Below are 8,449 nucleotides of genomic sequence, written 5' to 3'. Positions count from 1 at the left end.
TATGGAACAGATCAGTGATTTTTGTTATACATAGCTCTTTGTCCACTGTCTAGAAGTTAAAATTTCTGGAAAGTTATTGCTACTTTTAGTTAAGCAAAAGAGAGTATGTGGGGAAAATTTTTTTCTTCCTTTCATATCTAAGATGGCATATTGCTAAGGTTCTTCTCAATATGAAAGGGTAAATTCATTGTCATCACCTTTCTCTTTAATTCAGAAATTGTCTGGAAGATAAGGTTTCTGAAATCAGTAGTTACTTATTGAAATATTCTATTCATTTGATACTTGGAAAGAAAGCCTAGATTGTAATAGTGACGCTTTCAAGGATTTTAATAATGATAAAAAATGAAGGTGTCAGATCTTTCTGATTTTTTAAAATAAAATAGAACAGAAATTAGAAACTGAATGTAATATCTTTTGTCAATTTAAGCCTTGTTACTCTAGTGGGGAGGGTATGGGGAAAGAGCATGGAGGAATTATGAAATCTTGGGTTATGGCTCTTGAACTTGACTGTGCATCACAATCACACGAGAGCTTTCTCTGACAGATTGGCGGGCCCCACACCTCCAGCACATTTCTCTTTGGATAGACAGAACAGCAACAGGAACAATTCTAGTGTAAAACTGCCTTGCTGTTTCAGGCACTGCACCACCATTTTGGGGTATTTCTGCCAACTCAAGGGACTGGCCAAATGATTTAGAAGGGAACAGGAATGGCAAAAAGCTGGGTGCATTGCATGTTTTCAAGGCCATTGCTTAGTTTTCTTTGGACCCTTGCACTAAACAAATGGATTTCTGTTAAATTTAAACTTTGTTTATTCTCACAGTAGAAGAATCATAAATGACTCAGTCTGTACATTGCTGTCCAGAGATTTCTCTTTTTGGTATTAAGGAGTGGAGCCACATGATCTCCTATAATCTTATTATAGATTCAGTGGTGCACCTGAATTTAAGTCAGGGTTCTTCTGGAAACACACAACCACCATTACAGGTATTCTTCTTGGCTACATTTCAGTTACATGAGAATTGCTTTAACTATTCTGACTCTGCTGATCTCTTCCCTTTTACTGTATTTAGCACTAACTCTCTTCCCTTTTACTGTATTTAGCATTAACTTTAAATTAGAATGTATGTGGTTGAAAATAGATTTTCAGCCACAGCATAAATTTATAGATGTGATTTTACTGCAATTCAATTTCCTTTAAAGAAGGGATGACATATTATCAATATTTAACTCTGTGCTTATCCATTCTGAGTATTTCACTTGTAATTACCAAGTTGTTACACACTGGTTGTCATTTCTATTAAGCACACTTCTTACTCAAATAATACACATCTGAATGGAGTTTCCTTCTCTCACCTCAAACTTCATTCTCCCTGCAGTCAGGACAACAACAAAAGAACCGATGAAACATAACTACAATTTACAGATATCATGTATTTTATGAGTTGGAAATTTTTAATGTCCTATGGAAAAGATATGGAAATAGAAGGGACTGTAAAGATTATTTGATTTAGCTATTTTGTTTTACATATTTAAAAAATATTTAGAGCACATGGGTGGCTCAGTCAGTTGAGTGTTCAACTCCTGGTTTTGGGTCAGGTCATGATCTTAGAGTTGTAGGGTTGAGCTCCACATTGGGCTCCATGCTTGGTGTGGAGTCAGCTAGCAATTCTTTCCCTCTCCTTCTCCCTATGCCCCTTAGCACAGGCATACTCTCTCTTTCTCTAAATAAATAAATAAATAGATTAATTAAAAAATATTTTTTTAAAAAAAAAGGAAATGAAAAGAAAAAATGTGTGAGATTCACAAAGGTTAGGTAACTTGCTTGACCCTAAGCTACTTAGGGTCACAAAACTAAGCTACTGACTGAACCAGTACTAGAAATGGGCCTCCTAGTGGTTGGGAAAGTCAATTAAAAGAAATGAACAGATGTACTGTCTGCTGGCTAACATAATGCGATTAAAAAAAAAAAAAAAAGAAATGAACTGAATCCTAGCATCTCAAAGGATGTATAAATTATTATAATTCACTTAGGTCTGTTTGATGAGGCTTTTAAAAATCTCATAATTCAGATATATTCTGATAAAAAAAATAATGCACTGCAGGATTTAGATACGGATTTCCTTCCAAATAGTTCATTAAAATATTTGATTTAAACCAAATAAAAGTGATCATTAATGATGTAGTTCCACTGACTTCTGAGTGGGACAGGGAGAAGCTTGCAGAAGGAATGAAGGAATGGAGGAATGAAGAGCTAAAGTGAAGCCATAAGAGAAGTAAATGGCCCAATGGCAATGTATCTGGAATAAACTTTTCTATAATAACTTTCTCAACATTCAACTTTCTCAATTTCTCAACATCAACATTTATTTTTCAGACTTCTATTTTCCTTCACTCTGTGTGTTTTTACCATAGCTTAAGAGACAGGTAGTTAAATGTTAGTACTGGTGGCAATAATACATTTTTATGACAAATTAAATTCTACTTGAATATTATTAATAATAATGAATATGATTTCAGGATCAGGATTATTTGTTTACCATTTATAATTATTATTTAATGTATGTTAGTTTTTTAATCCTTAATACCAACTAATAAGGTAGTTCCATTTATTGTCAATATTGCCATTTTCCAGATGAAAAAATAAATGAAGAGCAAGGTAAAGTTACTTGTTTAAGATATTCAGCTCATAATTGGTAGAACAGGGTCTTAAACCCAGGGATTTAAAACCAGATTCTTAATAATTCCACTCTTCTTTCTCTTAATTGAAATTCAGATTAGAAATATTTAAAAAGAAGATAATTTATGTGAATCAAAACAAATTACTCACGGAAAATAAAAACATTTTCAAACAGAAATTTAGCAGACGCACTGAGATATTAGTCCATCTGGTTTTTTTGGGTAACAATTACTGTTATTATATCTTCTTTAAACAAAAACCTGAGATTTTCATATCTGAGAAATGCAAGGATTTAAACATTTTATAATATAAACATTCTTTGTCTTAAACTCAGGATGACTAGAACCACAATCTTGAAAGTCATTCAAACTGGGTTCTTTTTTCAACAAGTATTTACTTGTTACTATTACAAACAGCTTAAAGAATTTTGAGATACAGTTCTTACCTTCATGGAAGTTGCTATTAGAAAAACTGGTCATTCACATTGCACATTAGACAACGACATCCATAAAGATGGGATATTAGCTTTAGTTAAGTTTCACAGTGAATACTACCCATGTAATCCCTTTGCTAGATGTATTCCAAGTAGGGGTAGAGAATGGGGATCACTTATGGTAAGTTTCATGAAGGAGGTGAGCTTGAGTTAGAACCTGAATGCTGGGTAAGATGAAGACAGTGGTGAGGTGGGCTTACTAAGTGTGAAGTAGGATCATCTTGGTATGTTCAGATGATAGGAGACCGCTGTGGCTGAAACAAGGTAGCAGAGAGAACAGTTAGGTGGGTAGGGTTGGGTGTACTCTTAGGTTTAGGAGTTTAGATCTTAAAGCAGCATAGGACTATGAGAGGTTATAAGATGATGTTGAAATGTTTTAGGATGATAATAACAAAGACACTATGAATAGATTGGAAAGGTACAATCTCAAGTTCAGGAGAATAGCTAAGAGACTGGAGCACACATCCTGATATGAAACAGAAGATATGAAAGACAAGGGATTGTATGTGCCTCCTGCAGAGATGTCAGTCAAGCTAACTGATAAGCAGGACTATTCCCTGGGGAGGTAAGTTAAGACAGGGCCAAAACAAACCATATCAGAAGAGATAAGAATTCCAGAGCTCAAAAGTCAAGAAGCTAAATCTATTTTCAGTTACAGGATCCAACATGGGGCTGAGAACTAGAGATGAAGCCAAAAGGATCTGGGTGAAGGCAAGACCTGACCAGGGGGTGAGGAGATGGTATGGGGCAATGTGCAAATGCTGGGAGAAGGGCTAGAGTTTGCCTGTAGAAATGACTAGGTTGGCTAAAGCTCTTCTTTCCCATAGCCTACCTATTAGTCATTCTGAGCAGTCTGGACAGTCATCAGTCTGGCTTATGAAACATTAGGAAGCCTACTGTAGTTGCCAGCAGTTCTTGTTGGGCATTTGACCAGTTAAAATTTTGAGGAACTTGGAAAGCCTAGATTGGTTCTAGGCACTTTCTCAGGACTTTGCTTTTCTCTGAAATGAAAGAATATTTTGGATAACCACAAATTTTGCACGATCTGAGTTTTGAACTTCAGAGAGATTGCAAGATGGAAATGAATTCAAGAAAATTGCAAAGCTGAATCAAGATGTTTAAAAATAGATAAAACCTAAAATTAAAATAATATAATTTTAGAGTGGGAAGGGGCCTTAGAAATTATTTACAGTTCCCCACCTGCAGTCTAAGCTAGAGTCTCAAAAATAACATTCACTATTGTGTTAAGAGTGTTTTTATACCACCAAGAATATTTCTATATAGTTCATAGCATTTAAATCTTCCCTTTTGTAATAGATTGGAACCATAGAGAAATGATTTTTTTTTAAAGGTTTATTTATTTTAGAGAGAGTGAGAGAGAGAACAGGGGGCAGGGTGGGGGAGGCAGAGGGAGATGGAGAGAGAAACTCAAGAGGACTCCAAACCAATGCAGGACTTGATCTCATGACCCTAAGCAAAAACCAAGAACTGGGTGCTCAACTGACTGTGCCACTCAGGTGCCCTCATAGAGAAATGTTAAAATTTGCAATAATAAACTACCATGCATCTTATTATAAATCCCACTGATAATATTCATTAAGGAACAAAATAAATTGAGACACTTAGATATAGATGACAGTATAAAAAATAATCAAGATCTATTGCCAAAAATTACAAAAAGTTGTCTTAAATGATGTATTTGAGAATTCCAATGGAAAATTTCTAGCCTTGTTAATACTACTATTTTACTGTTGTGCCCCATATGTAAGTACATGTGAGATATTTAAACAGTAACATCTCATTTGTTGCTGCCAGTGAGAAGAACTGACAGGATTACTGGAAGTCATATAGAACCAGTGATGAATGTACCAGTGGGAAACATTTTAGGAAGCATAGAAAAAGAAATTTTTTACTTTAAATCTGAACATTGACCATGCCCAGAAAAGGACCAGGGATATTCACCTATTAAATTTCAGTCTAGCATGAGCAAATGAGCAACCATAAACATTAAGGTAATAAAAGAGAGAGATCCATGAGGGATCAGGATTTTCATTAGCTACACCTGGCTAAGTTTTTCATCAACTCTCTCTCTAAAGAGGAAGTGACACTAACACCAGGACCAAAGAAACCTATTCAATATTATTTTTAGTATGTATATATGTATTTATGTTTATAAATAGAACTATAATTTTATTATTCTAGTGTCACTTTAATTGAGAGAGGTAGGATTATGAGCAGAAGACATTGGATTAATTTGTAACAGATTTTTCTTCAGCAAGTTGAGTACCTCCTGGCTCATTTGCTTCACTGTTTTTTTCTCATTAATTTGAGCATGGGAAATATTCTTAAAAACCTTAGTACAGAATCAATCACAGAGACATAATCTGAAATAAAGTCATGTTTTTTCTCCACATTAAAAAAAGAAAAGACTAAAAGAGTATCAACACATCCTAACCAAACTATTTTCCCTGGAGAATGAATTTCCTGCTCACAAAATAGCTGTACATCCCATCTTATTCTAATTATAGTTTAAGTCAGATAATGAACTGTGAAAAGAATGTTACATGCCAGTGTACCTTGTCCCCATACTAACCAGCTTTGAACACACTGCAGTAAATGTCAGTTTGTCATTCCTTGTTTAAAATATGATTCTTGTGGTTCCTCTGGAGATAGCCAACTATAGCTTCAATGCTATTTAACTCCCTCCCCCCCGACCCCTCCCCCTGCCCCGAGCCACCCAGGCGCCCCTTCAATGCTATTAAGTCCTTCTTTGTTTTTTCTTTTAGATACTGTTGGGTAAGTTTAAATGTGCATCACTTTCCAATATAAGCCCTCATATATTGTAGATTTATAGTAGAATTCTTTGCTTTTCTGCAGTAAAACTATGGAAGTAAATTTGTGATTCATCTGTTCAGGTTGCAAAGCAGAATGACACATTTAAATTATGTTGACATCACTGACCAACTAGTTAGTAATGTCAGATATTTTCTAAAAAAAAAAAAGAAAAAGAAAAAGAAAAAATCCTGATCTGAATATCTGTCTTGCTGAATTAGCTAATTTAGGGAAATGGCTCCAAGAAAGACAGATGAGTAATATGCATGCCCAAGATGACAGAAGTACGTGAATCATTTTTATAAACACGGAGCCTATCTCTCCAGTCTTACAAACATTCAAGGCTGATTTTACATGGGATGAATGAAAACTGTGCCTTGCTGGTTCAGAGAGAGAGCACCGCAGATTACAATGAAGAGTTTGCCTCTACAAGGCTTTCTCATTAGAAATCCACATTTATTTAACAATTTAGCTATACACTCAGGCTTGTGTTGGACTCCTGGGGCCTAAGTCACATGCAGTGATTAGTCAAGACAAACTCTAATAGGAAATGTCCATGGACCATTTAGATTTGTAAGAATGAGAAAAAAATGACCCCGGCTAAAAACTAATGGTGAATATGGGACATCCAAAGGAGGGTATCTTCTGTGAGAGACAGACCAGGGATATTAGGTCTTCTTGTCCCTGCAATTTATTAAAATTGACAAAATGGGAAGTTATTAGTTATCTCCAGTACAAATCAAACCTCTATGAGAAAAATATATTGAGCCTAAAAATAAATTATTTTTCATTGCCAGTTAAGTGCTCATCCATGTCTAGTAGCTAATCCTTGGACTTGTGTGTACCTATCTTAAAATGACTGAAATGAAATGAAATAAATGGTGCCTGAAATACAAACATCACCAACGTAAATGCATAAAAAAAGAGCTAAGGGAAATTTGAAACATTTCTGTGTAGTCAGACTTAATGGCACTTTGTCCAATGATTATTGTTTTCTAAATTTTTTTGATTACAGATATAAATGCTCTGGAAATCCCACACTGCCTTGACCATCTTTCTTTACTAACTGTCTAGGAATGCAAAAGTTTGGAGTTTGTGGAAATTCCTTTTTTGATTTAGTGTCATATGGAGATTGCTGAGAAGAAAATATGATTCTGTGTTTTTTAAAAATAAAAAAGTTCATAAATTCTTTGGAAGCCAATCAGTGATGAGCAGCTACATCCAGAAGAGAAGAGTGAGGCATTTCTTAATGAATCTATGAGAATTATATAAGTAATTTATTGTGCAGTGGAAGTAGCTTAGTGGAATAGCCCCACATGAAGCCATGGTTTAATTATTAGAATTCCCAAATGAGAGAAGAGGAAGACTAGAAAGGACTGGCCTCCTGGAAGAAATCCAGGTGTGCCAGATAGTTTTTTTTTTTAACTTAAATTTTTAAAAAGAAATTAATAATACACATCAATTATGGAGTATTTTCTATGTGCCAGGTACTGTGCTAAGTATTTCACATGCTCTATACCAGACTTCATATTAAACTGTTCTCACTAAGTAATCACAGGGACACTATGAGGTAAGTACCATTATTACTGTGACCATTTTGCAGGTGAAGAAATGAAGACTAAGTGGCTTGTTTAAGTGACAAGTTTAAGTGGCAAGTGTAAGTGGCTTGTGTATGGTCGCACAGCAATGATTTGTGTCTATATTTGCCTAGCTTCAGAGCATACGTTCAACACGCAACATTATAGAAATTGGAGCAACAAATGCCTTTATTTATTAAAAGCAAACAAATCTCTTAAGTAAAATTATTTAAACTGAGCAAAGTTTGATTCCAGTTCAATCTGCTGCACTACTTCTCATCTCTATTCTTGGGAATCATATCCAGCACAGAGTATAGTTGCTTAATAAGAAGAATTTTGAAGTTATTTCTTGTTCTCCCACTCCCTCCTCTTGCGTCTCCTCCTCACACTCATGTCATCATCCTCATCAACATTATAAATTCTTGGCTTTAAGAATTATTTAGTTTAATACTCTTCGGAAATTTCAATTCTCCTTTTAACATTCCCACCCTGTGCTTGAATACCTCCCGTCAGGGAAAATTTCTCCCTACTGGTGCTGCCGATTCCATTTTTTGACTGCTCTGACAATGAGGAGTTTATCTTATATTAAAACTAAGAATTTCTTTCTGTGACTGAGTTTTACATGTTATTCCTAGTATAATGGCATGGCCTCAGAATAAGCTATTCTCAAAATTCATTTGCTGAGGAGACTAAATGTATTGCCGACAGAATAAGGTAATTGTTAAGTAAATGTGGTAAAAATTTCATGATTTTCTACTATTGGTAAATGAGAAGAGGACAAGTGAGGAGGAGAGGGGAGGGAGGCAAAGGAGAAAGAATTTCGAAAGCGTTGAAATAGACTCTTTCAAAATGAATGCAATGCTATTC

The sequence above is a fragment of the Mustela lutreola genome, chromosome 2, assembly GCF_030435805.1.
Source record: "Mustela lutreola isolate mMusLut2 chromosome 2, mMusLut2.pri, whole genome shotgun sequence".
NCBI classification, from domain to species: domain Eukaryota; kingdom Metazoa; phylum Chordata; class Mammalia; order Carnivora; family Mustelidae; genus Mustela; species Mustela lutreola.
Note: the sequence above shows the minus strand (reverse complement) of the source record.